At 37.7% G+C, this 24,198-nt stretch overlaps 1 protein-coding gene across 8 annotated transcripts in view; it reads right to left on the bottom strand.

Moving 5' to 3' along the window:
* The window catches only part of NTNG1 (netrin G1), a 313,954-nt gene that overhangs the window by 199,782 nt on the left and 89,974 nt on the right, over positions 1-24,198 (bottom strand). The window lies entirely within an intron of this gene.

The raw sequence follows: 24,198 nt of genomic DNA, 5'->3' as shown, positions 1-24,198 counted from the left end.
TTTAAATGATAAATTTGCCACGTGTTTACAACATACACAGAAATAAAATTTTAATTATAATATTTATTGGAATTTTTATTAAGAGACTTTTTTTAATCCCGCAAAACGTGCAAATGGAAGAAAAAATTTTACTTGCCAGCAGTTCTTACATGATGTTAATGAATCAATTTATTGTTACCAAATTGGCTTCTGCAAATTGGTGCTTTGAGAAAATCTTAAAGGTTTATTTGTCTAATGTCTTTCTCACTAGACTGCCCATTCCATGAAGCCAGGGACTATGCATACCTTATTTATTTCCGTATCTCCAGTACTTAGAACAGTGCCTGGTACATGTAGGACCTTGGTAAGGTAAATATGTGTGAGGTCAATGAATTAATGAATAACTTTGAAAAATGGAATGAATTAAAGAATAACTAATATCACCAGCACTCCTACGTCTTTAGGCTCTGATCCATCATAACTACAGCACTTCAGATGTACTTATCTGGGCTGAAGCTATAGTTATATCAAGGTTCTCTAGATCCCTTGTCTCACTTTTACCCTCCCCATGAACTAAATTTGGTAATAAGTGCCTGCTGGGACCTCCTTTCTCAATGTAAAATACTGGCTTTTAATCAGTGACTTTGAGTTCCCAGGTTTGTCAGGCATCAGAAGCAGCAGAAATGCCAACAGAAGAAACCAGAGCAATATGTGTGTGGTTTGGAAGGGGAAATTTCACCTGATTGATTTCTGGGAATCCCTAGTCATCAGCATCTTGACAATAATATTGCCTGGTGACAGTGGTGGAGATGCTCTTAGCTTGGAGCCTAGAAAAGCTAGACAGGAGGGTGTCAAAACAGGGGTAAGTCAGTCATGGTATTCTCAGAAATAATGTGTTCTGGAAAGGATGGTAGTGATTGCTGCAGGAGGTTCCGTTCAAAAGTCAGATGCTTCTGTGGCTCTATTACTAGTTGTAGTTACTTTTGTCTTATTGCCGATGCTCCAGCCGAACTTCCTTCTGTGAAGGCTGTTGTTGCTACCATGGCTATTGGAGGCAGGGGAGCCCTCTCCCCACTGATGAACGGCAGAGTGAAATGGGGATTCTTGTCCCCACAGCTAGCTTCTGAAGTGACTCTGAAAAGACATCTCAAAGCAGCCCCCTAAAAATACCCAACAAGAATTGGATCATCTTGTTCCCATCCCACAAAGACTCTTTATAGTCCATATTAGCAGATATTGCTCTGGTCAGGGGCCAATTCAAGTAGGCTATCTAGAGAGCTGGGAAGGTCAATAAAGTCATTCATTTTTATAGGATGTTTTCATGGAAAATGGTTATTGTGAGATGAACAAATGAGCATTTTCACTATTGTTTACTATCATGGAGACATGGCCAAAATTTTAATTTGCAATGTGTGTCTTCTTCTGCATCCCAGAGTTATATTTCAATAACCTGTAATTTGCATCCAAAAGGAGAGAATGGAACATTCACACAATTATAGTTCTGTGGTGTCCCTCTCACCTAGCTTAGTTTAAGAACAAATTTTCGTTATTCTAGAGTTTGAATCAACAGGATTATAATTAAAATAACAGAATTTCAAAATTATTTCTGACTCAGAATTATAAAGATTTTAATCATCATTAAAAAAATACAGACCTAATAAAAACAAATCAGTCTGCAAAAAAGCCTTCTGGCGTCTATGGTACACACACTACAGAGAGGTTGTTGATTGATACCTGAATGAAGCAAACAGCAAGATTGAGGTTTTTATCTTGTGGGGGAGGAACGTATAATGAGGGTAACACAGAAGTAGCAAATATAAATTATTCATTACCAGCAGAATAATATTTTAGAGAGGGAAAAATAAAGAGTAGAGCTTGAGGGAAAAGACCCTAGAAATGAGTTCTAACAGGTTCTGGATTTATATCTATGAAAACCATCCAAAACAAGTTCAGAGTTAAACTAAATGACTTTAAAAGTGTTTTCTGAGTCTAATTTTAATGAGTATATGCGTTAGTAAATCAAAGCTGTCATGCACTGTATGCCTTATACAGTATGATTCTTAATATTGATGATCCTTTCAGGGACCCTTGTCAATTGATTCCTGGGGAATCAAAACACTGAGTTTTCCCCAGTGAACATATCTGCTACCTTTCCCAGTGAGAACTTTAGTGTGAAAGGGCCAGTGATACACAGGGAAACAACTGGAAGTTTTTAAATTACGATCTGCCTTGGAGCCTTGTTTGAATAGAAATATACCAGGAAACGGGGTAAAAGAGAAAAAAGAAAAAAGAAAAAAATGGCAATAATAAGATGAGGATAAAAATTATTGGCTTCCTTAAGAACAAATGCTTGCAATATCAATGGCTTTCCGGTTTTGAAAACCCAACCGTTTTTATAGTGCATTTTTTAAGACCAGCTTTTCCTAAATGATTTCTATTTTCTGTCCCTAATTCTAATCGAATTTTGGTCACCTCTGTGACAGAGCTGAAGTATTCCTTTACTTAGTCTACTTCCGATTTTTCCATTGGGTTTTTCAGATGAAACATTTTGTGTTCCCTGAATCCTATTTTTTCCCCCCAAGGATTAAAACAAATAAACAATAACAACAACAATAAAAGTAGCAGCAGTAACAGCAAAATGGCTTACTTTTTTTTTTTAAAGATTTTATTTATTTATTTGGCAGAGAGAGACACAGTGAGGGAGGGAACCCAAGCAGGGGGAGTGGGAGAGGGAGAAGCAGGCTTGCTGCTGAGCAGGGAGCCCGATGTGGGGCTCGATGTGGGGCTCGATCCCAGGACCTGGGACCATGCGCGACCTGAGCTGAAAGCAGACGCTTAATGACTGAGCCACCCAGGCACCCCTAAATGGTTTACTTACTTTGTATGAAGATGGTCACACTATCAAACTAAAAGTCTTCTCCTCTGGGAGACTTACTTCTCCTCCTCTGGGCTTGCCAAAGTGTGCCCACTGCAGGGAAACTGAAATCTGTTTCTAGGACATAGGCACTCAGTGAGGGGGCCTCTTGTACCCTGTGGAGGTGGGGCCCAGAGTTCCAATCCTACTCTGCCACTCGGCTGTTTCTGTGCCTGTTTCCACATCTGGAAAATAAGAATAGAATCATAGCCACTTTAAATAGGGGTTCTGTGAAGAAGGAAATGCTTGGAAGTGTGCTTGGCACATTAAAGTGCCATGTGAGTTTTCACTGTTATAAACTGTATCTGTTTATTCATGCCCCTAAAAAAAAAAATCTAAGCTGACACTTAGATTTGTTTTTCTTTTTTAAATAAAATAGTCTATAATGGAGCTGTTTTGGTTTTTTATTTTCATTCAATTTTTAAAAATTATTTTGTCTAGGGAGTAGATGAAGTTACAATGTTTTAATTCAGAGAGGTGAACCTATACTATTTTCCAGTAATGACAATTTTTCCAGCAACATCATGTGGATTTTTTTTTTCTCAGCCTACTATTAAAGTGAAAAACAAAAACAAAAACACTTCATAGAGCCATTAAAACACTTACTATAAGAAGCCTTGAGCAAAGCATTAAATAAAAGAGCAGACAATCCCAGTAAGAGCATTCAGCTTAATGAGAGTCATCCTACAAACCCAAATGTGGATGATCCTATCTATGTAGGGCAACATGGACAATGCCATCATAGAGTCAGGGATTAGTCTGACAATGTCCTTCACGTAATGCTTTAATCCCACTTGTCCAAAATTGGAAAATGGGAATGGAGGTCCTATTATCACTGACAACGTCCTAAATAATAAAATATCTTGGGTAAAAAGGCACTTTGGGTTACCATAGGCCTGTGGCTACTGAAACAGAAGAAGCACGGGAAGGATGCTGGATTATTAAAGTGGAAGGGTAAGATACTTTCCTCTGCTAATATCACTAAGAGAATAAGATATTTGGTTCAGGGAAATTCCAGCAAGCTGCATCTACATCTTTGTTCACTGCTCTGCTCCAGAGGACAGTTGTCCTCGAGTTTTGTTTCCCTCTTTCCTATATGTCGCCACAACTAACATGTGGGAAGGGTTTGCTCAGCAGGGGCCCATGCAAAGAGGGCTCTAATCCTTCCTGATCTGAAATCCTCCACTATCCTTAGAGCATGTCAAACGTGCAGGGCTCAAATTGGTTGGCTGTACAGTCAAGCTAGGATTTTTGGATATATTCACAATCATTTCTTAAATTGACTACTACAGCTGTGTAGCAACTCAATTTGTTCATTCAGATGTCCAAAAAAACTGTCTTGATGGGTTTTGGTCCTTTCATTGTTTTAAGTAAAAAGGGGGCAAAATTCTCTATTTCTAAAGAGTTGATAGGGACAAAAGTGAGATTCGTATTAAATGCAGATCCATATTGTCCCATCTACCGTTAAACTACAAAATAAATATCTGAAATGGACACACATCGAAAGGCAGAATTCTCTCAAATATTTCTGTAGATCAAGTTGTTCTCTAGTCTTAGGAAAATGTTAACAAAAGTGGATTTCGGTGATATTCTCAGTTAGCAACTAAAATATCTTCTCTTTTCAATTTAATGAATTATGACCTACACTAGTTTTTAAACTGGTTTATTCAATACAAATAATTATAAAAGCAGGTACTTAATATCATGTGAATAGCATATCAACTTTTTAAAAATCCTATATAATTATATTTTGAAGATTTACCTTTCTAAGTTCGCATGGTGAAAGATCTCAAGCAGGTAGCCGAGGAAGGAAGACAGAAGTTAGAAATTCAAGCCAGAAAGAAAAATCTTTCTATCTTTCAGCTAAGCAAAAACATTTCAAAGTCAAATCTGTCAGAAATGGAAGCCAGCTCAGTTTGGACAATAAAAAATAAAAAACAAAACCGGTTTGGACATTTTGACAGGTGAAGAAAAGGCATAAAGTTTGGCTGATTAATTCAGTTAGAATATGATACTAATTGGACAGAAGTCATTCTCTTGATTAAATCCTTCTAGTGCTCTCTAGTTTCTGCAGAATAAAAACCAAATGCATGGCTTATAAGACCTTCCCAGTCTTGCCCTACCGTCTCTCTCGTCTCCTGTCTGTCCTCCGGCTCCTCTAGGTTTAAGGAGCATCTTAAGCAGGGTTCTCTCTGCTGTTCCAGCAAGGGCAGCCTCCTCTGCCTGGACCACCCTTCCCTCAGCCTTTCCTCTCCAAGAGCTTTTATTAGGTCCGCCCCAAGGATGCTTTTTCGGTAACCTCTCTGGCCTCAGTTAGGCTCATTTCAGGCACTCTTTATCTTAATTGCTTGTTCCTTTCCACGTGCTCTCACAAAACCCTGAGTTCTTTGAAGGCAGGGATTATGGCTTTCATTCATACAGAAAATAAAAGCATGGGTTCTGGAATCTAGTAAGTATTTAGTACATTTATTCATTGACGGAGTGACTGATTGAATGAATGAATACATGCTGCCCCAGAGAATAACCCAGTACTCCTCAACCCATTCAGTGTCTCTCAAGAGCTATCTCTGGTTACATGAGGAAATGGATGAAAGGCCAATTGTCCATAAAGGGAAAAGGCAATTAAACCAAATTGTGGGTCGAGAGTAACAATGGATAAATAATATCATTTTTTGTTTTAAAAGAACAACCACATTTAGCCATCAAATAATTACCGGGACCTTTAAATGTTTGAGGTGAGACCAATAAAGTAATAAAAATTATTTAAATAAACAACACATGGAAACTAGTTTCATTAACTTACAGTCACACTCTTACAGATACATTTAATATGCTGCTTTTACAATTAAGACAACAGGTAAAACACTCCAGTGAGGTTCCAAGTACATATTTTCAATTTTCTCCAAGAGTTTAAGAGTTCAATAATATAAGCAACTTATTTATTAGAATAAGTCTGAGTTGTTAAAGCTGTAATGATGTATGAAAAAGACAATAGGGGAAGGTATTGGGGATGCTTGGGAAAACAGGGTTCATTTCTCAGGATTCCAGGCTATTTCTAAACATGCTGAACTTAGAGTTTTCAAACCACGGATAACTTGTTTTAAAGCAACTTTATTCCCGTAATAGTCTTGGCCCCACTTCCCAAGATGGCAGTCTGTCAGAACTGAGGGATTTGGGGGCTGAAAACTTGAATTACTAGAATTTCCTACTGGATTTAAGAAGGTACCCACAAAGAAACAACAGGGCAGTCAATGAGAAAGGAAAACGGCTTAAAAAATTAATTCCCGTCTAGTTCCAGCTTTCAAGTCACAGAGGAAAAGAAGAATTTAATCAAAAAGCCCTTAAATATATTTTCAGCTGGGCTAATGCATTTCCTCTTATTTCTAGTCTTTGCACCACTGTAGAAAGCCAACCACCCTCAAAACAACCGCCCATCTCTCATCATCTTCTCATTTTTCAATGTCCCCATACCTAGACTCTAGGCTATTTCTCCTTCGGCAGTTCCTTTACCTTATGAAGGAAAACTATCTTTGCCATAATGACATAATGATTGTGATGTTTAATCATCTTAAATTCAAAATGATTTTAAATGCTGAAAAACACTGTGTTTGCAAATGGTTTACCTTCTGAAATCTCAAGCCATAATGGAAAAACTGATTAAAACATGAGGCAAGTTTTATTTCATTTTCATTATTTTACTGTTTTCTTCTAATTTACTGGGATGTATGTTAAAATGCTTGCTTAGTTTTAATCCATAGTATCAGAAGTCATAAGCACTTTCAGAGACTTATTTCTAAGTTTTTTTGCGTTATTATTGCAGTCATTTATGACTATAATTAATAGGTCTAAATAATGAAGTCAAAAGAGTAGGAGAGAGATTAATATTCTTGAGTCTTTCTGCTCTGGGGAAAGGTATGGTATATTCAGCAGAAATATAAGAAGCCTCTTTGCGTCCTAAAATTGTTTGTCTAATACGGCCATTGGCATTCAAAGTCACAGATAGGTATAATATACAATTATGTTTCAGCAATGTATTTTTTGGTCCCCCAAAAGAGAGATTAGCTCAGCTTTTCACTAAACAAAAGGCTGCTCTATTTTTAATCCTTAACTCATTTGTTTCTTTCAAAAGTACTTTTCTATTTAAATTTGTTACGCTCCCCCATTGCAACAAAATCCTATTATCGTAAATCCTTCCCTAGTGCTTGCAGTCACCCCTTGAACACAGCAGATAATGCGTGTTCTTATGCATCACATAACCCCATGTAGTTTCCTACAGCGAGGCAAGCCCCTCAAAGGGCTGCAGTGTGGGTTCTTCAGAGGAACCCGGGGCTCTTGAGCCCCATTGTGAGGGCAGACTCAAACAGCATAGCAGCAAGCAGTCGCCATGTGGTTGCCCCTGGGAAGTGAGGTTTATGTGAGAGACAAGAGGCAAAATGAAAACAAAGTCACAGAGTTTGTTTGTTTAGCTTACTGGAGACCAAGAAAATCCAGGGAAGTACTTATTCACCTCAATTTTATAGTCCAAGTACTGTGCCGGGTTTTCAGATTGTATAGTCTGTATTAACTCAATTTTATCATTGATTGTTTCTCCTGATGTTAAACAAATCTGATGGCTGCTCTAGCCACCACGGTAGGTGTTTATTTAAAGAACACATTTTTCCACAGCCTGTTCTCCATTTTACAGCATTACTGGAGCATTCTCATGTCAACCAAGCCCCCTGGGCTTTTAGAAATGATGAATCCTAAAACATGTTCTCCCCACAGAAACCACAAAGTAAATGCAACAAGTAATCAATCTTCTGAGCAGCAATCAGGCAACTACTTAACGAACACACTACACAAACAAAATAATTAATCTAAGCACTGTCCTGAATAGTAATTAATCTAATCGGCTCCAAATGATGTGTTTGTTCACCGTACACTATTTTGTTTCATAGTTGTCATAGTTAAAGGTGTCAGAGACAGTACAAATGTGTTAACCAGTTTAAAAGAATACTAATTTCTGAAGGGAAGTGTGACACAAATGTTTATGTTCATTCCTTTGTTTGCAGAGAGGAACAACACATATCACTGTCAGACTAAAACAAAAGGGACGAATGCTTTAAAATAAAATGGGAAACAGGAGCGACACCACCAAACATCAGGCAAGCCATTAAAGAGCTGAGAAAATTATAATATGATCTACACCAATAATTGCCTCCTGGGTAAGGACAGGTAAATTTAATTATAAATCTCCCCGATGAATGAAACTGAAATGAAGTGGAATGAAAAATACAGAGAGCCTAAAGAGTCCGTTTCTCTAAGAATCTGTGACACACAAATTGGGAAGAAGAGTTGGTTGATTTTTCTAGGAAAAATGGGGTGCATGCAAACTAATTCTGATCATTTAGAATAAAAGGCTAAACGTGAATCCCTTATTAGTTATTTCTTTTTTTGGATCCTAAATTCTATCATTTCAAATGTTCTTGGCTACCTCTTATCATTGAACTTCACTTTATGTCATGAAGACCAAACCTTTATTGCAGGGTGGCTGTTGCAAGAGTGAAAAGAAGCCACCAGATGGTATTTATAGCTGACAGGTGGCCCGGGAGTGTAATACATAGTGGTACTCAGTTTCATTCTAGGTCATACCCTACTGAGCAACAGGGGCTTTCTCAAGACTGTGTTTTTAACCCATGGAAGCTGAGTGAAGCCACCTTCAGATTTTTAGGGCTTTTTTGAGAAATTTCCATTAAATTGGGATTGTGGGTTTCAAATGCTTGGTTATAAAACATTTTCCCTGGCACCCTTTAGTTCTTCCTGGTGAGAAAGGGAGGGAAGAAAGGAGGCATTTTAGAGGAAAATCCTAAGACGTATCCTCAAAGCCACAGCAAAGGTGGTGATAGGATATATGGCCATTTTGTGGTGTCCACAGCACCTATGCCCATCTCTGGTATTGGGGATATCCCGCCCTCCACCACTACCCCTATAGGAGGGCTGTTCTAAGTGGTCATGTTTTTACCAGATAAAGCTACCACTTTGACTACAGCTAACTGAAACAAGAGTGGACACTTGAGACACAGAACCAGACCATAGTCTGATCAGAGCCATTAAGATACTCTTTCCTAAGAATTTGGAATTCAGACACTGAGAGATTGAGTTTGCTTGTTATAGGGATCCTGATGCTAAGCCAAGTGGTGTCTAGGTATAAATCAGTGCCTTAGCAAACTGAGCCCACCCATGTGCAAGAATCTTGGGAAACAGCAAAATTGAACAAATAGAGAAAATTGGTCTGCTAAGAAAATGAGGGTAAGCAGACCAAAACCGCATGAAATGCTCCAGAACTGGAAGAGAAGTCTCATTTCAGTCTAACCCCATATGGTCTAGCTGTCTGCAATTTCCTGTTTTTAGATGTTGGTGTGATTGCCTGTTGGATCTATTCAGTGAGCACCATGTTTACATGCGTTGGTTTCTGTGACTTTCAATATAACATCTCTTGAATTAGAACAGAAACGAATCACCAAATAGAAAAATCTGGGACCAGGCATACAATTAGCAAGTAGCAAATCAGTTGCTGGGTTTTCAAAAAAAAAACAGTGTGTTATAGAGTTTCAGTAATAGATTCCACACAAAAAGGGATGTCAGGGAAGAATTTAATTTGGCCTAAAAAAAAAAATCCAGGAATAATAGCCAACCTTCATAAAATGGTTACTATAAGTCAGGTACACTTCTAAGCATTTGCTTAATATGAACCACTTAATCCTTATAACATCCTCTGACACAGATGCTATTATCCCCATTTTACAGGCAAGGAATCCCCATTAAATAGGCAGAAGTGAGCCATGGAGGCGCCCAAGGTATCTGTTGTTAAAAGTAGGTAATGCAAAGAAACACAATATAGAAACATAAATTATGGCAATATTTCTCAAAGTGTATCTCTTAGTACAATATACTTACATAGTGTAACTATTAATTCCAGGAGAAGCTCCTGATTATTATTTTACAGGAAAGGTCTTGGTAGTCTGACAAATTTGGAAAACTCTAGGTCACATGACACAAAATATATTTATATATATTTATTATATATATGAACTAATAATATATATGAGCTAATATGTAGTGTAGATTTTCAAGAGGGAGATATTTTATATAGTGAAAGAAATCCAAATTTGACCACAGAACTTTGTTTTAGGGTAGTCTTACAGAATCTTATAGAATTTAGTCTTATAGTCCTGAGTCTTATAGAATATAGTCTTATAAATCTTATAAATCTTATAGAATAATTAAAGCAGTAATGTCTTATGAGATAAAGTACAAATACATTCATAGCTCCCCAAACTAACTTCCTGATCTCAATCAATATAGTATCTAAACTTCAGATGAAGTAAACCGGGAACATTCTTTTCTTTTTTTTTTTTTAAGATTTTATTTATTTATTTGACAGAGAGAGACACAGCGAGAGAGGGAACACAAGCAGGGGGAGTGGGAGAGGGAGAAGCAGGCTTCCCGCAGAGCGGGGAGCCCGATGCGGGGCTCGATCCCAGGACCCTGGGATCATGACCTGAGCGGAAGGCAGACGCTTAACGACTGAGCCAGACGCTTAACGACTGAACCACCCAGGCGCCCCAGTAAACTGGGAACATTCTTAAAATTTTGTAAGATGCTAGATATATGCGCAGCCACCCCCAATGCTCATTCATGAATGGAAAATATGAAATTCAGCACTTTAGAAAGGAAGAAATACTGTCTTCCACTTTGAATACCCTCCTGGACTTGGGATGTGACCAGAATAAGAAAACTGAATAATAATTGACAGGTTAATAAAATCGCTTATATTGTGATGGTCATTATAGATTCAGCGAACTCAATTTGATAGCCACAAGCAATGAAAAATGCTTGTCTTAAATCACAGAAGACTTGAGGACAAGTGGATAGTGAATATGCATATATAATCTTAGTTCCCTGGTAAGATTAACTCCTTGCTACCTCTCATGTCTGCTGTAGCGCCAAATTCGTAACGGCAGCTAAAAATCCCAGACGTTCCCAAACCAAAAGCTAGCCTCACCACTTGTTACTGTCCTCTTGGTAACTGAGGAAGTTACCGTATTATATACTTGAACGTCTTGGTGAGTACTTGATGCTGCCACGGACCATCACTGACATGATCATGAATGAATCCCCACCATTCTTTCTCTGGATGCATGGTCTCAAACGGAAGCATCTGATTGGCCAAGTCACAGTCACATGACTGTGACTGTCACATGACCCGGCTGCCAAGAAACCTTGAAAACTTTCATTTTCCTTTCTTGACCTCTGTACTCAGAGTACTCTATTTCAATAATACTATACAAAGTGGGATTTTCCCCTTTAAATGGAAAGGAACCTTGGCAGTAGGAAGGCAGAAAATTGACTAAAGTTCACCAAGGTGACCAGCGACCATGTGGAGTGACAACCCCAAGTTCTGCGGGAACCTATACTACAGACCTAAATAAAGAAACATTTGGTAGGTGAAGTTGTGTCTCCGCCTCACCTGTGGAGCTCTAGCCACTGACTTCCTTGTTTGGCTGCACTTGAAAAGGTGGGTGCCAGATTCATATTAACTGAGCAGAGAACCACAGGCCTTCTCAAGGGCTGGCTGGTTGATGGAGCCCACAGCTGAGACCTTCCCTTCACTTGACACTAATATTGTTTCTCTCTCAAGAGATGTAATTTGGTAGGAGTAATTACAATTCTCCTAAGTAGCAGATGGTTGGTATTGCAACTTTGGCATTCAGGAAGCCAAGAAAGAAAAGCTGACCACCTGATCTGAAGGGAAGAGAAGGGAAAAGATGAAGGTCTAACACTGGGATCTAATTCTGTAGAGTCCAGGTAGAAATGAGAAGAGCAGGTCCATGCTTCCAGGTATAGATCTATCTAGAAGTCATCAACACACACTGAAAGGCACTATGCTTTTAACTGTATGTATCATCTGATGTAATCCTCCCAACAGTCAGATTAGGTGGATGTTACTATTATACCCATGTTACAGAAAAAACTGAGCCTGAGGTACTTGAAGTCACTTGCCCGAAGTTGTACAGCTCCTTAGTGGCAGAGATGCCTTTCCTGTCCCGACTCCAAGCCCTGTCCTCGCAATTCATGATCTCTTCAGCTCACTTCTCTCTCATTCATGGCTCTGCGACCTCATTTTAAACATGACGGAGAGAGAAAGAGAGAAAGACAAAGAAAAGACCAGCTAATTAAGTAATGATTACTTCTGGTAGGACCGAGGGTGCTACTGTAGTGTGACTAATGGCGCGACACTTCCCATTTCGTATTCAGGAAACAACCAGTCAGTCTGTGCAGATGGAGAGCCTCAGAGGTATAAGACTATTCTTATGGAGAATTAAAGCTTCCTCCACCAGAGTCTCACAGCGGTCTCCTGAAATGTACCTCAGTGAAAAATCAAGCAGAAAGGCAGACTCTGAATTCACTGGGTTTCTAGGGTGACAGCCACATCAATAAAGCCATGGAGAAGTGGCAGAAAATGTGACATGCCTTTCTAGGAATAACCCAGTGCCTGGCTGAAAGCTGTAATTCCCACCAAGAAAGAAGTATACAATGGATTTTACTATTTATGTGTTGGTGTTGTGTATTATGAAAAATTAAACTTACTATACAAATACATTTACCTCTTCTAAAAGGGATTGTGGATTTATAAGATCTTACTATACAAATACATTTACCTCTTCTAAAAGGGATTGTGGATTTATAAGATCTGCTCTAAAGCTCCTTTAAGTAGCCAGTTTCTTTATTATAGTTAAATGTGCTTTGTATAACTTAGTATGCGGGGGCCCTGAGATCACAAAATTTAAGATTTTAGCATTAGCTGTTACTGCAGTAAAAATTTTAGCATAAATAAAAAATAATACTTTAAAAATTATAATATATACCATTATAGGAAATAGGAGTAGATGAGAAAAATCAAGTTTAACCTCAGCCTCTCAAGATTATGCCTACTTTATGAATTGAGGTTTAGATACTTTTCCCTATTGTAAAACAGGGATTAATAAATTTATAATAGTATTCCTTTATGAACAATTGCATTTATTTAAGATTTCATTGCCCAAATAGGCCTTTTTTGGCTTAAACAAAACCAAACAAAATAAAACAAAAACTCCAATGTAGACATTAAGACATAAACAAGTTGAACACACCTAACATGTCCCTGGGTTATCTACCTACACACAAATTTACATAACTTTGCCATAAAGCCATAATTAGACAAATAACCATTATGTAACCAGTATTTCTAAATACTTTAGGGCCTACTTCTAAGAGTTAAAGAAATTCCTATATAGAAACAAATGTTTTAAAATATGAATTTAGAGATTTAGAATTTACTGTTAGGTCTAGAAAATAACTTGTTTTAATAAGATAATATAAAAAATACATATCATTTATTGAATACCTAGCATATGCCGAGCTCCAAATTAGGCTCTTTACATTCATTATAAAATTTAACACAATCACTTGTGGGATAGGTATTATTATCCCCATTCTGTAGATGAGAAAATAATAATTTAGTACTAATGACTAATTTACCCAAAAGCCCATGAGAAATAATAACCCGTGACAAGCCATGCAAACCCTGATGTGTTTCTGTCATCATCATTCCCTACTCATTTGTTCCCGGTCCTTGTCTACCTAAATGCATGAGCGTGTTTTCCTAGATTAGCATTCTCTGAATCATTCAAATTATTTGATGCACAGCAACATCAAACCAGAACAAGAAAATAGTATTGATTACAAGCCTAGGTAAAAATCAACACAATAAATGTGAACAAAAAGAAATATATATAAATGGTGAAAAGCAAATTAAACTTGAAAAATCATTTCAATTTAAAAACTAAGCAGTGGTGGTATGAGCAGAGATTTTCTTTTCTCTATGGCTCATTGCATTGTGCAGCAATATTCTGATTTTTCTCCTGAAGCTGGAAATGCCTATTTACCAAAATGAGAAAAATACTTAAACTTATGTAAACTGCAGTGGTAAATTATGCATGCTCAATTAATCCGCAAGTACAGCCCTGGGTTTGCTTAAGGTTCTTGAGGCATAAAATGCAGGTGCCATGATGATAAGTTATCAACCCGTGGATTTTTAGTCATCTATTCAGATTAGGCTGATTGTGTAAGAAATGTTCACTTTTTAAAACAAATTGGATGGATAAATTCCTGCAGCTGCCCTTCCCCCACCACACAATTCATTATTGGGCTCCATGGATGTGAAAGATGAACACTTCTGGGTCTTTCTTGATATAGTTCTGAGAAAGTACTGTTAGCTAACAAATCCAGCCCATAATAAATCTTCTTTATTTACTGCCCACCTGGTTATGGCTCTATCAGTATCAGCAGGAGAAAAGATAAAATCTTATCAGTAAACTGCGCTGACACCAGATGCAGTTTCCCTTTCAGTACTTGGGGTATGTGAATTGCATACTAGTTCCAGCAGGCTCCAAAGTGACAGCTAAATTCTCTAGCATGAGATGCACTGCCTGGCATGTGCCACACTAAAGGTCCTGCTACCTGCTCCACACCCTTCACCTTATTCAGAAGATTTATGCATGGCATGTGTGTATGAGAGAGAGAAAGAGAGATTGATTGATAGAGACACAGAGAAAGAGAATGAGCCAGTAAGCAGGAGAGGGGAGAAGAAAGAAAGGGGAGAAGAGTAATAGAGAACAGAGCCCCAAATATAACAATGTACAAAATTACTGAAATAAAGGATCACTTATTCCATAAGGGAAGCCGAAAAGGGAAACACAGAGTGGAAAAATTTAAAGCTCTAACACAATCTCACATAATGGCATTGTCTGTATTAGAGAATAAAAGGGGGCCTATTATTTCTAAGACGGCAGTATTGGTTTATACGAAACAGCAGATGTGGGGACATAATACAAGATACCTCACGTGGCACATTTCAGAACAAGTTAAAACGATGCGGTTTGGAGGGAAAACCAAAGAGTCAACACTTTTTAATTTTTCAGAATTGTGAATTTCTGAAATGACAAGCAACACAAAGGAAAAGATAGTTCAAAATTTTGAAGTTTTATTTATTTAACTTGTACTTTTGTCTCCAAAGGTTAACTAAATGTCGATAACACTAACACACTTATTTACAGATTTCTATCTACATAAAGCATATATTTAAAAAAAAAGACAACCTCACATATGAAGTTATTAACCTACACCCTAGCTGCAATAATAGGTATATTTTTCTAATTTATTTATTGTATCAACCTATTTTTTATCCTCTAGTAATTATTGCCATGTATGGAAAAATGCTGAGTGGTTAAGCTACCTCCAAGATATTTCCAAAGTGGAAGTTAGCAATTTATTTTCCATTTCAAAATAAAACAAAGCCTTCCTAACTTGTTATACATCCACACTTCAACTTTACTGGACAAAATGCCAAGTTTTGAGGAAATTTGGAATATAAATAGTATACTTAAAGAGTAAGGGATGGGACACTTGGATGCAGTCGGTTGAGGGTCTGACCCTTGGTTTTCACTCAGGTCATGATCTCATGGTCGTGAGATTGAGCCCCGTGTCTGCTTGAGATTCTCTCTCCCTCGGTCCCTCCTGCTTGTGCTGTCTCTCTCTCTCTCAAATAAATAAATAAATCTTTAAAAAAAGAGTGAAGGAGGTGTGAGGAATTGAATAATTCTTTTATCTCTCTATCCATCTTTATATTAAAATAATTCAATACAAAAGGTCATACAGTGAGAAAGAAATCTCTCGATCACTTGAGCCCAAGCGTCTTTCTCTTGCTCAAAAGCAGTGCTACCAATTTATTATGTAATTATTCCAAATAGATTCTACGCATATGTACATGAAGATATTTAGTGAAAAAAAATCAAGGTACTTAACAGTGGGGGACAGTTTTTTTTTTCATTCATTCATTATGTCTCAGAGATTGTTCTGCTCTTTTAAACTGGTAAATAGAATTCCATTTTAAGAATGCACCATCATTTATTTAAGTAGTCCCAATTCATGTTCATTTAGGTTATTCTCAGTCTTTTTTGAGCTGAAGCATTTTTAGAGCCAAGTTTTGGGGTCACTTTTCCATTTCCAAAAAGTACTGCTTTTTCTAGAAATGCTCAAATTCAATTCTGATGTTACAACAAGTATAAAGCCTGCACAAGAATAACTGCAAAGTTACAAGGAGAAACATACCACATGGAATATAAATGTGAGCAAAAAATATTTTGTATAATTTTTCAAAGGAATAAAAGTCAAGTTCACAAGTTATGAGGATTTTCAACAAACCCCTTGATGCTCTGATCAAGCCTCAGAAATTTAAATCAGAAACCCTCTGGCAACCTCAGTTCTAAGTAATCAAAAGCTCACTTTCCCTGTATGTGACATATTGGCATATGGTAACCTCTTATTCCAAAGAGTTATTTCTTCTCAAATAAGGCTTTTCATTATTTTGTTCCCTTGTTGCATTTAATCCTTCACTACAAATTTTTTTCCCCTTTAATTTGGAAATCCAACAAAACAAAGGTATTTTTGAAGCACAAATAAATGTTCACTTAAGTAGCTCAGTAAGATTCAGCCACAACATTAAGTCGATGAAGTGGTCAAGTGGCGAAAGGAAAAGATCTTTTGTTTGCTGTAGTAAGCATGGCCTACTTTTATTCATTTCCAAGACAAAAAATACAGCAACTGTCTTACCAGTACAGAGCAACGTTAGGATCAGAGTGATCTAAAGCCTGAGATAGGTTCGTTTTGTAGCCCACATACCCAGGAAGCACAGACCAGTTCGTTGTTTCAGTTAACATATCTTACACAACACTCTTCGGCATTCTGTAAAACCCAGAAGCTGATCTGCATTTGTCATATATTTAATACAACCCTGTGGTAGTAAGACTTTCTCTTGCCACAAATTTCTAAAGCCTTTGAGTTGGGTGTTATTTGAATATTTTTCATTGTATTTTTCTTTTTTTTAAAAAGATTTTATTTATTCATTTGCGAGAAAGACAGAGAGAGAACAAGCAGGGGGAGAGGCAGAGGGAGAGGGAGAAGCAGACTCCCTGCTGAGCAAGGAGCCCGATGCGGGACTTGATCCCAGGACCCTGAGATCATGACCTGAGCCAAAGGCAGACGCTTAACCATCTGAGCCACCCAGGCGCCCTTCATTGTATTTTTCTTGACACCATTTAGGCTTATACAAATCTACAGCCACAGCGGTGCAGGTGGTCAAAAGTTCTTTAAGCTAGTTCAGACTTTTGAAGACAATCATATGAACCCTTCCCCTTTTTGCCCTAAAACATGTTCATGGCATCAAATGATCCCCCAAATTGAGTCAAGCAATCAGTCAAATCTACTTAACACGTGGTATAGCAGTGATGCCCTTGAGTCCATCTCTGAATTTCCTTGAGGAAAGAGGGTGGGTCTTTCCAAGAGAAATGTGCTACACTGTTGATATTTTGTTGCTTTGGTCACCGCAGTGCTTTGCGCTGTTGGAGCTGTTCTAGCTATAGAATGCAAGGTTTAGTGTGAGGCTCTCCAGACGACTTTTAGTACGGCTCAAAGACCGTGGTTTACAGTTTGCTTGTTTCTGCATCTTTACTGATATCCTATCACAATATGAGATTCAATTATATTTGGACATTCTTTGTGTGTAGAACATTCAGTGAAGGCAATTTTTTTCCGCATAATAAACATCACTGCTTCACCTTTTCCATTTATACCCAGGCTCTGCTGTTCCAGGAGGTCTCCTGTCCAAGAACCCATTAATTTATCAAAAGAGCAAATGTCATTATGCAGGAAGCCAAGGGAACTACTTTGCATTTGATTTCTGGTTCTGATAGCATTATTATTGATTTAGTATTCTCCAGCATGACATGGGCTAGACACAACAAATCACTGTATTTTTGAACTGTCAATCACAAATGATCCAAGGCTTTCCAAAATATCTAAACATCTGAGAGTCAAAAGTCCATCTCACAGCCTGAAAACTATCGAACTTTAACTGAAATTCCCTAGTCCCAAAAGATTTAGTAAAGAGTTGCTTTATTTGCTGTGAAGAAAGAGAGAAATTAAAAAAGAAAAAAAAAAGAACTCTCCATAGTAGTTCCCAAAAACCTTTGAAGCAAATTAAGGGCAAAGTAAGAAACTACTGGAAGAACAGTGCCGTGTAATTAGTTCTAAAAAACAACACCACCAAAAAACCCAAAGTGATTTTAAGGATATTTATTTTGAACTTCTTATCTCCCCAGAGAAGAAACTAAAAACACAGGGGGGCAGGTGACAATGAAGGCACTTCACATAATTTCTAAATGAGTGAGAAATTGAGGAATTTTCCCAGTGTATGGTAGTAAATTTATTTTTTAAACATATTTTAATTGGTCAAACATACATCAGTTTCAGTTATTGGGGAAAAAACCTTTTTATATTGTATATAGAGAGTTTTCTTAACCTTTTTTCACTCACTGAACAATGAAAAGCAAATTAGACTCATGAGAACCAAATGTTTCCCTGGGTATTAACGAAAAGCAATAATGCATGCAACATTTTGCAAAGATCAAGAAGGTGACGTGAATGCCACATTTTTTTGGTAAAAGTGATATTACGAAACATCTAACTGGTGCCCAAGCAGAATGGATACCTTCCCTACTAAGCTCAGATGCTGGCTGTGAACAACCAGAGGTATCTACCCCCATGCCCAAAGGTGGCCTCTCAGTCCTGGAAGTGGCCTTCGGGCTCTATTGGAGTCCAAAGGTCAAGTGAATAATCTTTGGAGTTAAGCATCATGACTTCAACTCCTGATTCTGCCATTCTAGTGTGAAGTAACTTGACTTCACTAAAACTAAATTTCCTCATCTGTAAAAAATAGATTTCATTCCACTTAAAAGGGGCAAATACCCTTACAGATATTTGTTAGCAAAGTTGGATAATCATGCTGTAAGAGCTTTACCAAGCTTTACTCCTCACTGCCAAAATAAAAAAAAATTTTAAAAGCTGTTTTGTAGTTGTTTCTGGAAGACAATAAACTGCATTTCTCTGTTGTACCATTACATTCCACACACTTTAGAACACTACTATCTAAAGAACTTCCTGCGTTGAAGGAAATGTTCGATTTTTCTGTGCTGTTCAACACGGTAGTCGCTAGACACATAAAACTATCGAGCACTTGAAATGTGACTAGTACAACTGAGAACCTGAATATTTGATTTTATGTAACTTTTTAAAAATTTTATTATTTTTAATTTTAATTCCAGATAGTTAACATACAGTATATTAGTTTCAGCTATACAATATAGTGATTCAGTAATTTAATGTGATTTCAATGAACTCAAATTTAAATTTAAAAAGCTAGTGACTGGGCGCCTGGGTGGCTCAGTCGTTAAGCGTCTGCCTTCAGCTCAGCTCATGATCCCAGGGTCCTGGGATCGAGCCCCACATCAGGCTCCCTGCTCAGCAGAAAGCCTGCTTCTCCCTCTCCCACTCCCCCTGCTTGTGTTCTTGCTCTTGCTGTCTCTGTCAAATAAATAAATAAAATCTTAAAAAATAAATAAATAAATAAAAATAAAAAGCTAGTGACCATGTTTTTGTACAGCACAGTTCTAGAAAGCCTAGTGTTACATGGGCTGGACTCAGTTTCCCTTATGATTCCCCTCATATTGAGCTCTCCCTCCACAAAATCAAATATAATTTTTACCCTTTACCCATCTGTCCCTTAAAGTAGGTCTAAATAAATAAACAGGTCTGCATCTAGAGTGTCCCTCCCATCTCAACTCTAACCCACCCTGATCACCAGATCATTGGTGGACTCTCTCACTCTCTCTCTCTAGTCCTATGAAACACCAAGCTCTGAAGGTCTCACACCCATTTTAGTCTCTGGTCTGATGGACCTAATAACAGATGATGAACTCTCATTTGGTTGAATTTCATTCTACACAACTGAGGGATTGTTTATCTATCATCAGTGTGGCTTTCAGAAGGACAGGACTCATTGCCTGGCCAAGAATTAATGTTCCTCCACAAAATAGACTTCTAATTCCAGGATCAAGAATGTTAAATTGTTTCCATCTCAGGTGTTAATTTTTTTAGAATGGTAGTATCAACATGAGTAGGTCATGGTATTTAAACTCAAAATGAGATGTCAGGACCTGTTCCTACTCTTTCATTTCTATTCCGATCTAGTGTTTCTTATTGTGTGATCTGGCCCTTGGGCCCCGAGCTACATAATCCTTGGGACTGACTTGAGACAGAGTATGAAACATTCATATAATTTGCTAAGCCAGAAATTGCTAATGCTCCATGTCTGCCATTCATCTTGCCTGTTCAGGTTCTTATCTGACATGGTCTATTCCTCCTTCTAGTCCTAAATCTCATGGAACTTTCCTTCACAATCTTAGACATGACTGTTTGCTTTCTCACTTATGATTTTATAACATTTTCTACACTTCATTCTGGCAATTATTACATTACCTGGTGTAAAGTAGGTACTCCAAAAACATGTGTTGAACGAATAAATGAACTTAGATGGTATTTTGTCATTGCTTGACTATAGCTTCCTAAGTGTATGGACCATATGTATTCATCTTTCTATCCCTAATACAAATCAGTGCCTGGAACATAGTGAGCATTATAAATCATCTTTTGAACCTAAGTGACAATACAGGGCTTCCAGAACACTTTTTTGTTCCAATTACAATCTGACTAGGTTCTTCAAGCCCTAACTGTCTGGATTATCATCTGCATGCTTTACTCTGTTTTCTGAGCTTTCAATGCCCTGGTTTCTGACTCTTTGCCCAAATCTTTAATAGCTTGAATGTCAGTCTGTCTGCCTATCCAGTTGCGAACCCTATGTCAGACTTCATTCAATACATGTTTATTAAGCACCTACTTTTTGGACTTTGCCTTACTAATCATGGTTAAAAGATATGAGTATATTTGCCTAGTCCTCTTTTAAAAAGTTTATATTTGATTGAGCTCAGAATCTTAGCTCTGCCTTAATTTTGAGTTTTTAGGCAAAGTAAAGACATCACTAACATGATTAGAACATACCTTTAATCTTGCCTCATACTTCTTCATCTCATCTTTTTCTATTTTTTATCCTCCTAGCATATTAGTTATACTTGCTTTAAATTTTCTTTCTAGTGTTGTGCTTCTGTTTACAGTAAGTCCATCTTCAAATAACACTGTGTGTACCTAGCTTCATATGTAGTGTGATACTTACCTTACAACAGTTTTCCCAATTCCTCCCTCTTATCCCTGGTGACACTGCTATCTTCATTTCACTGATTCCCTACACAATCATCACTTAATACACTTAAAACATTCTTACTATTACTACCCTAAAGTTATCTTTTATTTATTTTTTTAAAAGATTTTATTTATTTATTTGAGAGAGAGAGAGAGAGAGAAACAGCATGAGAGGGGAGAGGGTCAGAGGGAGAAGCAGGGTCCCCGCTGAGCTGGGAGCCTGATGTGGGACTCAATCCCAGGACTCCGGGATCATGACCTGAGCTGAAGGCAGTCGCTTAACCAACTGAGCCACCCAGGCGCCCTCTTTTATATTAAGAATAAGAACTAAAAATCTTTATTTTACCTTTATTGATTCATTCTTCAATGCCCTAGCTTTTTTTTTTTTTTTTTTATGTAGAATGAAGCTTCTGACCTGTATCATTCTCCTCCTGCCTGAAGACCTTCTTTTATATGTCCTGCAGGGCAAATCAGTTGGTGATAAGTTCTCTCAGTTTTTGTTTGTCTGAGAAAGTGTTGATTTCTCCTTTACTTTTGAAGGATACTTTTGGAGGAGACAGAATTCTAGGTTGGTGGATTTTCTTTTTCTTTCAACCCTAACTATTTCACTCCATACTCTTCTGGCTTGCATGATTTCTGATTGGGAAACCACTGTAATTCTTACTCCTTGTTCCCCTATAAGTAGAGGGAAAATATCTATCCTCCTTGCCTTTTTTCATGATTTTCTGTCTTTGATTTATTGCAGTTTGAACAAGATATGCCTAGATATGTGTGTGTTTGGTATTTGTTCTACTTGGTGTTTTCAGATTCCTGGGTCAATTGTGTGTCAATAATTTTGGAACATGCACAGCCATTACGACTTCAAATATTTCTTTTGATCTTTTCCTTCTCCTTCTGGCATTCCAATTATGAGTGTCTTGTACCTTATGAAAGGGTCTCACAGTTCCTGGTCTGTACTGTTTTTTATTTGCTTGGTTTGTTAATTCTTTTTTAAAATTAATTCTTTTTTAGTTCTTTGCCTTTCAGTTTGGGAAGGTTTTATTGATCTATCTTCAAGCTCGCTGATTCCTCAGCTGTGTAAAGTCTGATATGAGCCCATCAAAAGCATTCTTCACCTAGGTTACAGTGTTTTTTTATTTCCAGTCTTCCCTTTGATTCTTTTTTAGAGTTTCCATCCCTCTGCTTATGTTACCCATCTGCATTAGTATTCCATGGTTGCTTTAACAAAGTATATCAAACTTTGTTACTAAAAACAACACAAATTTATTACTGTGCACTTCTGTAAGTGAGAAGTATAAGACAGGTCTCACTGGGCTAAAATCAAGATGCAGGAAATGCTGTATTATCTTCTGGAGGGTCAAGGGAATAATCCCTTTCCTTGCCTTTTCCAGCTTCTAGAAGCTGCCTGCATTCCTTGGGTCACTGGCTTCTTCATCCATCTTTAAAATTAGCAGTGGCGATGGAGTCCTTCTCATACGGCATCACTCTGATTTCCTCTTTTGTCTCCCTCTTCCACCTTTAAGGACCCTTCTGATCATATTGGGCCCACCTGGATAAACTGGGATAATCTATTTCAAGGCCCTTGACTTAATGACATCTTCGAAATTCCTTTTGACATTTAAGATAATATATTCATAGCTTCTGGGGATGAGGATGTAGACACCTTGGCATAAAAGGAGGGCATTGTTCTGCCTCTTCTATCATCTGTTTTTGTATGTTGTATAGTCTTTCCATTAGAGCACTCCATATATTAATCATAGTTATTTTAAATTCCTCTTCTAATAATTCTAACATCTGTGTCATATCTGAGTCTGATTCTGATGACTACATTGTCTCTTCAGACTATTTGTTCTTGCTTTTTGGCATATCTTGTAATTTTGTGGCTGAAAGTTGGATATGCTGTATCAAAAAAAGAAGAACTGATGTAAATCAATCTTCAGTGAGAGGATTTATGTTAATCTGGCTAGAAGTTGGTCTGTGTTTAATGTTTTCTATAAGTGTGTGCATGTGGGTAAAATATATATGAGTGTCCTTATTTTTGTGTTCCTTCTTGACTTTGGGAGTCTCGCAGTTTTTTCATTAGCAATTCATGGTTATTATACTGGTTGGTATGGTGGCAAGGTATGGGGGAGGGGAAGCATTCTCAATTACATCTCAGTGTTTTAGTGGGTCCTTCCCACTTGGGCTGTGGTGTTACCCTAGTGGTGTAGCTTATTTTCTCCCCCTTTCCCTACATCCTACCTTGGGTGCAGTGCTCCCAACATAATTCCTTGAAAACTTGACCCTGGTGAACAACCTCCCGCCATCCCTTAGGCAAGACTGGAAGGCTAGAAGGGTCTGGAATGGGAAGAATGCCCTTTCCTTAGCTGAGCCACAGATAAGAGCCACCGTTATGGAGAAAGCTCTGGGCATATTTCACAACAATTACTCCCTGCCAAAGCAATGATGGAATGTTCGCTATGAGAGTCCCACGGGATTTCTGGAGGTAAAATCTATTGGATCTGTGGGGGACTTTTTGAGATTGAGGTTCCCCAGGATTTCTCACACTCATGCCAGTCCATAGTCAGCATATAGTAATTCATCAAAATTATCATTTAAGTGTACCCACCAGTTTATGGCTCCACTGGCTTCTGCTGCAGGTATGAAGATCTTACGTGTTTCTCTCTGAATGAGCCTGTCTTTCTCAATTTGAGGGTAACAGTTTGCCTTATAACTTCATTTCTTATGGGTCCAAGGAAACCCATTGATTTTCACTTTGTCCAAATTTTTCTTGTAAGGACAGAAGTGATGACTTTAAAGTCTTTACATGTCAGGGTTAAATCAGAAGTCCTAGAGCAAAGCCCTTTGAATTCAGACAAACTGAGTTTGAGTTCTGCTATTGTCTTTCAGCAGCTATGCAACCCTGGGAAATTGCCTACCATTTCAAACCCCAGTTGTTGCATTGATAAAACTGGAATAATTATAAGAAGCTAACATTAAATAAGGCATTGCATTGCATTGGGTCTAGCACACAGAATTGCTCAATAAAAGTTAGCTGCTGTTATTTCCCAAGGGCAGCTTTCATTTTGTGCTTA

Source organism: Zalophus californianus, chromosome 4, assembly GCF_009762305.2.
Source record: "Zalophus californianus isolate mZalCal1 chromosome 4, mZalCal1.pri.v2, whole genome shotgun sequence".
NCBI lineage: Eukaryota > Metazoa > Chordata > Mammalia > Carnivora > Otariidae > Zalophus > Zalophus californianus.
The sequence above is the reverse complement of the archived record's forward strand: the minus strand, read 5'-3'. Positions and strand labels throughout refer to the sequence as shown.